The sequence below is a fragment of the Salmo salar genome, chromosome ssa02, assembly GCF_905237065.1.
Source record: "Salmo salar chromosome ssa02, Ssal_v3.1, whole genome shotgun sequence".
In the NCBI taxonomy this organism is placed as follows: domain Eukaryota; kingdom Metazoa; phylum Chordata; class Actinopteri; order Salmoniformes; family Salmonidae; genus Salmo; species Salmo salar.
In genome coordinates, this window is record NC_059443.1 from 50,081,362 (window position 1) to 50,090,031 (window position 8,670).

At 40.9% G+C, this 8,670-nt stretch overlaps 1 protein-coding gene across 7 annotated transcripts in view; it reads right to left on the reverse strand.

Annotated features, from left to right (window-relative positions):
• The window catches only part of LOC106585125 (sodium/calcium exchanger 1), a 53,692-nt gene extending 50,668 nt beyond the window's left edge, over window positions 1–3,024 (reverse strand). For 3 of the 7 annotated variants that reach the window (XM_045705390.1, XM_045705383.1, XM_014171002.2), the window contains exon 1: window positions 2,891–3,024. The gene's annotated coding sequence lies outside the window, so the exon portion shown is untranslated. The remainder of the gene's footprint in view (window positions 1–2,890) is intronic. The other 4 variants (XM_014171010.2, XM_014170985.2, XM_014171016.2 and 1 more) reach the window with 2 other exon arrangements.
• Window positions 3,025–8,670: the final 5,646 nt, after the last annotated feature.

Sequence of the window (8,670 nt, forward strand, 5' to 3'; positions counted from 1 at the left end):
GCCTCACGCAGGTTATGAATGTTATGACGTCTGGAACGGCCCTCTAGGTCGACCACTTTCACAAAGCTTCTGCACACTCTCCTGCAAGGACGTGCATAGCTTCTCTAACCCGTCGATCCTACCAGCATTGAATTCAGAAGCCTTCTCAAGGTCCACAATACACTGGCCCTGTGAAGCAACCGTTCGAATGGTGTTCTCAATTTTAGTGTCCAGTTCAGCAATAGTAGCCTTAAAATCCTCAGCTATAGCAACACGTAGCTCTCCCAGAGCCCGGATAAGTCACCTGTGCCTTCTGCCATGTCTGTCTCGTTGTTTGGTGGGGAGGAGGCCTCCGTTTTTTGTCCTTCAGTTGCCTATTACTCGGCATGTTCACATAAAAAGTTACAATATTGTATTAGAAAGAGACTAATGTTGTTAAAAGTGCTGTAAAGAAGGTTAAGTTAGATTGTTTCGCAAAAAAGTTGCGGGAGCCTCTCACAAACACAGCCGTTTACTCCAACATGCTAGCTCCACCCCTCCGTAAGTGAAAGATGTGATAAGCCGTCACGATAAATCTAAAGTAGGTATTGATATCATAGGAATGCAAGCTTTCAAGGCTAGCTTGCTGCATAACTGAATGAAAGTTATGTTCAGAGGGTACAGTGTACACATTTGTAATTCCAAATATGGATTGGGACCAGAAATCAGTCCCATAGCATTTCTCCACACCATCCCATTTTTGTGTGTGCACTTATTGAGTGATGGGCCGATCCACTAAACTACTTTAGGGCTGGTGTCTGTAAAATGTTACTGCAGACAATTAGCCAAATGATGATAAATCTGCTCAAAAATCATAATCACAGGCCCATTGGGATGCAACGCTTTTATTTATCCCTTTTTTAAACAAAATTACAATGCAATATTGTTGATCCTCTGTATTTTCAAGTATTGTGGTGGCAGCATCATGTTATGCGTATGCTTGGCACGAGCAGGGACTGGGGAGTTTAGAGGAAAACCCGCCGTAGTCTTCTGAAAACCTAAACCAAGGACAGAGTTTTATTTTCAGCGGCACAATTTCAGCTAAAATTTTATTGCCAAAAACACACCAGAATGTCTTTCCAAGAGGTGTTCCTGAATGGTCCAGTATCGGTCCTGATTTAAATCTGCTTGAAAATCAGAGACAAGATTTGAATTTACTTGTCTATCAATGATTCCCACCCAATTTACTGAGCTTGAGCAATTTGAACAAAATCAATTGATATACAGTGCATTCGGCAAGTATTCAGACCCCTTGACTTTTTCCACATTTTAAAGTAAAAGTATAAAATAATTTTTTCCCTCATCAATCTACACATCATTTCTTCGACCTCATGGCTTGGTTTTTGCTCTGACAACTGTGGGACCTTATATAGACAGGTGTGTGCCTTTCCAAATCATGTACAATCAATTGAATTTACCACAGGTGGACTCCAATGAAGTTGTAGAAACATCTCAAGGATGGTCAAATGGAAACAGGATGCACCTGAGCTCAATTTCGGGTCTCATAGCAAAGGTTCTGAATACTTAAGTAAATAATCTAAAAAACAGTTTTTCGCTTTGTCATTATGGGGTATTGTGTGTAGATTGATGAGGATTTTAAAAATGTTTATCCATTTTAGATAGGACTAATGTAACAAAATGTGGAAAAAGTAAAGGCGTCTGAATACTTTCCGAATGCCCAGTATGTTGCCCTAAGAGTTGTCCAAGGTTGGTAGAACCTTGTTCAAAATGATTCACAGCTGTAATGGCTGCCAAAGGTTCTTCCACCAAAAGGGATGTGAAGACATACGCAGTCAACGCATCTTAATAATAAATACACAAATCTAGAACATTTTCTAACATTTGTCTTTCATTTTGAACCTTTTGAGTAGGTTGTGTAGATCGATAGGAAAAAAATCTAATTGAAACCTTTCTTCGATTTAAATTTAAGGCAGCAAAATGTGAAGACTGTGCAAGGGGTGTGTACACTTTCAGCGACTGTATATTCATGTTCTCCTAGTTTTTGTCATATAGAGTATAGGCAGCACAATGATATATTCAGCCATTCTCATGCATTACATTACGATAGATAATAAAAAACTGGGAGGACAATAGTGTAGCATCAGGGTATGTCTGTTAACTGCATGCCATTGTAATTATGGGGGACATTAACTTACATTTTGGTTCAAAAATGCTAATATTAACTGTTGGTGGCAGTCAAAAATTCAACCAAACTAAAGTGTGGATTGCAGTCCCTCCTTGTCCATAATCTGCTTTCTGGGTAAAGGAGCAAATATATACATTTGTAATTTGGGAGAACTATCTCTTTAAATGTCATACAAATGCATGTCTTGCATTTATTTTTTATTTATGTTCTTATAATTATTTGTGGTCTAACTTTACCACTCCTATCCAGTGCATGAGCTGCATCAGCTAATTAGCTCTGAATCAAGATTTATCTGACTCCCTTTGCCTGAAAGTCCAATTTCTCACTGAATGTAGAGGACTTTTGTTCAGGTGCTCATGTCATCAATTGGATACAAAGGCTGAAAATCAATAAGAACCTCTTATGGTATGGTTTGCTAATGTAATATTTTAATCTCCCATGATCCATATTATAACGGAATTACTCACTGCCGTAAACAAGACTATCATATCATTAAGAAAATCATGACACATGATGATTCCCCATCTGCTAGTCTACTGCACCATCATTCTTTCCAAGGTGAAGGACTTTCATGGAAGTCCAACCACCCATGCATCTCACACACAGTCAAAAAACCAAAGCCAAACATCTCACCATATTTAAGAAAAACTCCATTGGTGACAAATACATTTCAAATTCGTCAAAGCTGAACAGGATGACCAGCCAAACAAGAACCTCTCTACTCACCTCTGTTAGTCCCAATGGAGCTGTGAAAAAGACGTACTGCCTAGCGGGAAGAACAGCGTGCAATAACCACTCTAAATTGAACAGAAACAGACATTGTTCTGCGGATGCCCGGTCCCAAGGATTCTCTCTAAACATGGACTGCATAGCTGGGCTGGCTGCTGCTTATCGTCCTCCTCAGCCCGATCCATGGCCATACAAGGACTCTGCTGATGGAGCTTGTCACTCTGGGCTTCTGGAGTAGGCCTGCTATCTGGCAGCTCCTTGTCGCCACCGACACATGGGAGATAAAGGGTTTGGAGTGTTTGGATGGTGGGTACCTTTTAGGCAACGTTGAACCCCCCCCACCAATGGAGGAATGTGGTGGATAAGTGGTTCCCTCCAGGGTGATTTTCAACTGTTTCCAGGCCCTTTGACCGTGGAGGTGGTATATGGAGATTGGATATCTCCAGTAATTCTCTTAAAGTATGTATTATGGATCCAGGGGATGGGTGGAGTAGAGGTGGATCCGTAGAGGAGAGGTGAAAAAAAGGGGATGTTCTTAGTGTTTCAGTTCTCCCCAGTGTGTTTGTCAAAGTAACAAGGTTTCAAGCTGTCGATATGTTTGGAAGCGTTGTAACTCAAAAATGTGAACTATAGGGGTCTGTTGTCTCATTTCCTATCACTTGCAAGCTCTATTGAATGTCTGTGTGTGTTTGTGTTCAGCCCTTTTACACATTGGTTCACAGTGTGTGACAGACTACATGCATCACATCATTTTACTCTCTTGTGACACTGTACAGCACAGGAACATTCGTTTCAAAGTTATGACCACTTGCTGCCAAATACATTTTGATAGATAACAAACCAGAGGCATTCAAAGAGCCATTTCAATATAGCTTATGTTCCTCCCTTTTCCAGTGTGAAGCCAACAAACTCCCTATCAAAGCTGAGGTGAGAGCAAGGCAGTGATTATTTCAAGATTGCACACCCAATTAACATCTGTTTTTGTCATGAGCACACAGATATCAACCACCTTCTACTAGAGTCTGGTGGAAGAGTAGAGATATTGAGAGGGAGGGTGGCAGGCTTAAAAGGGTTGAGGCCTGTTAAAGCTACTGTAAAACAGGAACTCACTCTCTCAGACAAAATGATTGACATACCTGCATATCTGAAACCATAATCAACTAATCAGCGTAATCTGCTATTTTAGCTCTCATGCACTTTACTAGGCAGGCATGAATGTAAATTAATGAGGATGTTACATACCCTATATTCTGCTATGTGTTATTAAACAACACGAAGCATATACAGTGGCAAGAAAAAGTATGTGAACCCTTTGGAATTACCTGGATTTCAGCATAAATTGGTCATCAAATTTGAATTGATCTTTATCTAAGTCACAACAATAAACAAACATAGTGTGCTTAAACTAATAACACACAAATTATTGTATTTTTCGAGTCTATATCGATTATATAATTTAAACATTCACAGTGTATGTTGGAAAAAGTGTGTGAACCCCTAGGCTAATGACTTCTCCAAAAGCTAATTGGAGTCAGGAGTCGGCTAACCTGGAGTACAATCAATGAGACGAGATTGGAGATGTTGGTTAGAGCTGCCTTGCCCTATAAAAAACACTCACAACATTTAAGTTTGCTATTCAAAAGAAGTATTGTCTGATGTGAACCATGCCTCGAACAAAAGAGATCTCAGAAGACCTAAGATTAAGAATTGTTGACTTGCATAAAGCTGGAAAGGGTTACAAAAGTATCTCTAAAATCCTTGATGTTCATCAGTCCACGGTAAGACAAATTGTCTATAAATGGAGAAAGTTCAGCACTGTTGCTACTCTCCCTAGGAGTGGCCATCCTGCAAAGATGACTGCAAGAGCACAGCGCAGAATGTTCAATGAGGTTGAGTGTCAGCTAAAGACTTACAGAAATCTCTGGAACATGCTAACATCTCTGTTGACGAGTCTACGATATGCAAAACACTAAACAAGAATGGTGTTCATGGGAGGACACCACGGAATAAGCTACTGCTGTCAAAAAAAAAACATTGCTGCATGTTTGAAGTTTGCAAAAGTGCACCTGGATGTTCCACAGCGCTACTTGCAAAATATTCTGTGGACAGATGACACTACAGTTGAGTTGTTTGGAAGGAACACACAACACTATGTGTGGAGAAAAAAAGGCACAGCACACCAACATCAAAACCTCATCCCAATTGTAAAGTATGATGGCGGGAGCATCATGGTTTGGGGCTGCTTTGCTGCCTCAGGGCCTGGACAGCTTGCTATCATCGACGGAAAAATATAAAGACATTTTGCAGGAGAATGTTAGGCTATCTGTCCACCAATTGAAGCTCAACAGAAGTTGGGTGATGCAACAGGACAACGACCCAAAAAACAGAAGTAAATTAACAACAGAATGGCTTCAACAAAAGAAAATACGCCTTCTGGAGTGGCCCGGTCAGAGTCCTGACCTCAACCCGATTTGAGATGCTGGGGCATTACCTCGAGAGCATTTCACACCAGACATCCCAAGAATATTGCTGAACTGAAACAGTTTTGTAAAGAGGAATGGTCCAAAATTCCTACTGACTGTTGTGCAGGTATGATCCACAACTACAGAAAACATTTGGTTGAGGTTATTGCTGCCAAAGGAGGATCAACCAGTTATTAAATCCAAGGGTTCACATACTTTTCCCACCCTGAGCTGTGAATGTTTACACGGTGTGTTCAACAAAGACATGAAAAATTATTATTGTTTGTGTGTTATTACTTTAGGCAGACTGTGTTTGTCTATTGTTGTGACCTAGCTGAAGATTAGATCAAATGTTATGACCAATTTATGCAGAAATCCAGGTATTTCCAAAGGGTTCTCACAGTTTTTCCTGCCACTGTAGCTGAGCTTTGTAAAGCAAGCTGTCGTAGATAGTTTCACACCATTTGGTTTTCCTCTCCAATCGCTCCCTCCTCCGCGGTTCCCTTGAAAGAGAAACCTTATCTCTCCCCGTCTGTGACACAGAATCTGTGTCTGAGCTTCATTTCATTTGGCCCCAAGCAGCACGCTGCTCTATTTACTGGACCCCCTTTGTGCTCCATCGACATCATGACCCAAGTTGGAAAATTCAAGTCATGCCAAACGTCTGTTCCACACAGAGATAGGACGCAAATGTTAACCTCAAGTGGGAGCAATCGCTTTTGCAGCATAAATAAACGGTGCTATTGGATGAGCTCAGATGGTGTCTTGGTAGCATTTACGTTCAGAAATATTCTTTATCTTTTGCCCAGTGAATGGGACTTTGGTTTTGTCACTTTTAACTTGTGTTGTGTTCAGAGGAAAATAAACATGGATATGTTTGTTTGTACAGAATACCCCATTATCTCAAAACACTTTATTTTGGTTTTGAGGGTTACTTACATCATGGAGCATCCACCATTTTGGAGGACAATGCTACAACATATTAGCTAGTCAAAAGTCTTGAGGCATAAACTGGCATTCAATCATTGCAGATATTACATTTTCTACACTGCCTTTTCAGAAGTGCATTTGATTTGCACAGCATTTACCTCAGGAGGAAGTTGACGTATGATTTAGAAATGGGCAGTCTCGTGTTGTGACACGTTCAGTATTGATGCCAAATCTGGCGGAGAAGTCATCCAGGTCACACAACAGCACTGCCAAATCCTAAATCAAGTGTCAACTTCCTCCAGCCTGGACTTGCTACTGTAAAGGGCAGTGTGGAAAACTATCATCTGCCAGTCTTGATTGAGACATTGGAAATGCAATGCTTTTCTTACATACAGTGAGGGGAAAAAAGTATTTGATCCCCTGCTGATTTTGTACGTTTGCCCACTGACAAAGACATGATCAGTCTATAATTTTAATGGTATGTTTATTTGAACAGTGAGAGACAGAATAACAACAAAAAAATCCAGTAAAATCCATGTCAAAAATGTTATAAATTGATTTGCATTTTAATGAGGGAAATAAGTATTTCACCCCCTCTCAATCAGAAAGATTTCTGGCTCCCAGGTGTCTTTTATACAGGTAACGAGCTGAGATTAGGAGCACACTCTTAAAGGGAGTGCTCCTAATCTCAGCTTGTTACCTGTATAAAAGACACCTGTCCACAGAAGCAATCAATCAGATTCCAAACTCTCCACCATGGCCAAGACCAAAGAGCTCTCCAAGGATGTCAGGGACAAGATTGTAGACCTACACAAGGCTGGAATGGGCTACAAGACCATCGCCAAGCAGCTTGGTGAGAAGGTGACAACAGTTGGTGTGATTATTCGCAAATGGAAGAAACACAAAAGAACTGTCAATCTCCCTCGGCCTGGGGCTCCATGCAAGATCTCACCTCGTGGAGTTGCAATGATCATGAGAACGGTGAGGAATCAGCCCAGAACTACATGGGAGGATCTTGTCAATGATCTCAAGGCAGCTGGGACCATAGTCACCAAGAAAACAATTGGTAACACACTACGCCGTGAAGGACTGAAATCCTGCAGCGCCCGCAAGGTCCCCCTGCTCAAGAAAGCACATATACATGCCCGTCTGAAGTTTGCCAATGAACATCTGAATGATTCAGAAGACAACTGGGTGAAAGTGTTGTGGTCAGATGAGACCAAAATGGAGCTCTTTGGCATCAACTCAACTCGCCGTGTTTAGAGGAGGAGGAATGTTGCCGATGACCCCAAGAGCACCATCCCCACCGTCAAACATGGAGGTGGAAACATTATGCTTTGGGGGTGTTTTTCTGCAAAGGGGACAGGACAACTTCACCGCATCAAAGGGATGATGGACGAGGCCATGTACCGTCAAATCTTGGGTGAGAACCTCCTTCCCTCAGCCAGGGTATTGAAAATGGGTCGTAGATGGGTATTCCAGCATGGAAATGACCCAAAACGCATGGCCATGGCAACAAAGGAGTGGCTCAAGAAGAAGCACAGTAAGGTCATGGAGTGACCTAGCCAGTCTCCAGACCTTAATCCCATAGAAAATGTGTGGAGGGAGCTTAAGGTTCGAGTTGCTAAACGTCAGCCTCGAAACCTTAATGACTTGGAGAAGATCTGCAAAGAGGAGTGGGTTAAAATCCCTCCTGAGATGTGTGCAAACCTGGTGGCAAACTACAAGAAACGTCTGACCTCTGTGATTGCCAACAAGGGTTTTGCCACCAAGTACTAAGTCATGTTTTGCAGAGGGGTCAAATACTTATTTCCCTCATTAAAATGCAAATCAATTTATAACATTTTTGACATGCATTTTTGTGGATTTTTTTGTTGTTATTCTGTCTCTCACTGTTCAAATAAACCTACCATTAAAATTATCGACTGATCATTTCTTTGTCAGTGGGCAAACGTACAAAATCAGCAGGGGATCAAATACTTTTCTCCCTCACTGTACATGTGCATAATATAATTTTAGGATGTGTACTTTGCTGCAACTGCAAATTGAGTGTTAAAGGATTTGAATCACAAGCTGAATGAATTGAGTCAATTGACAGTAAAAATAAAAAAGTAATTGAATTAATAGTCATATGCCACATTCCCCTCACATCCAAGAGTTAACTTGATGAAGACAGAAATAACTGCAAAGGCTAATGTGGATTTCTTCTTATTTATATTTTAATTACACATGCTTTGGGGATTCAACCCCATTTCAAAGCAATTTGTTTTGAAAACTCAAATAAGATATTAATGCCCATATGAGTGCAGTTTCTTATTGTGAGGGTAAATCATTTGAATATACAGAGATAATACGTTCACTCCAGTAATTATGGAAGACAGGAAA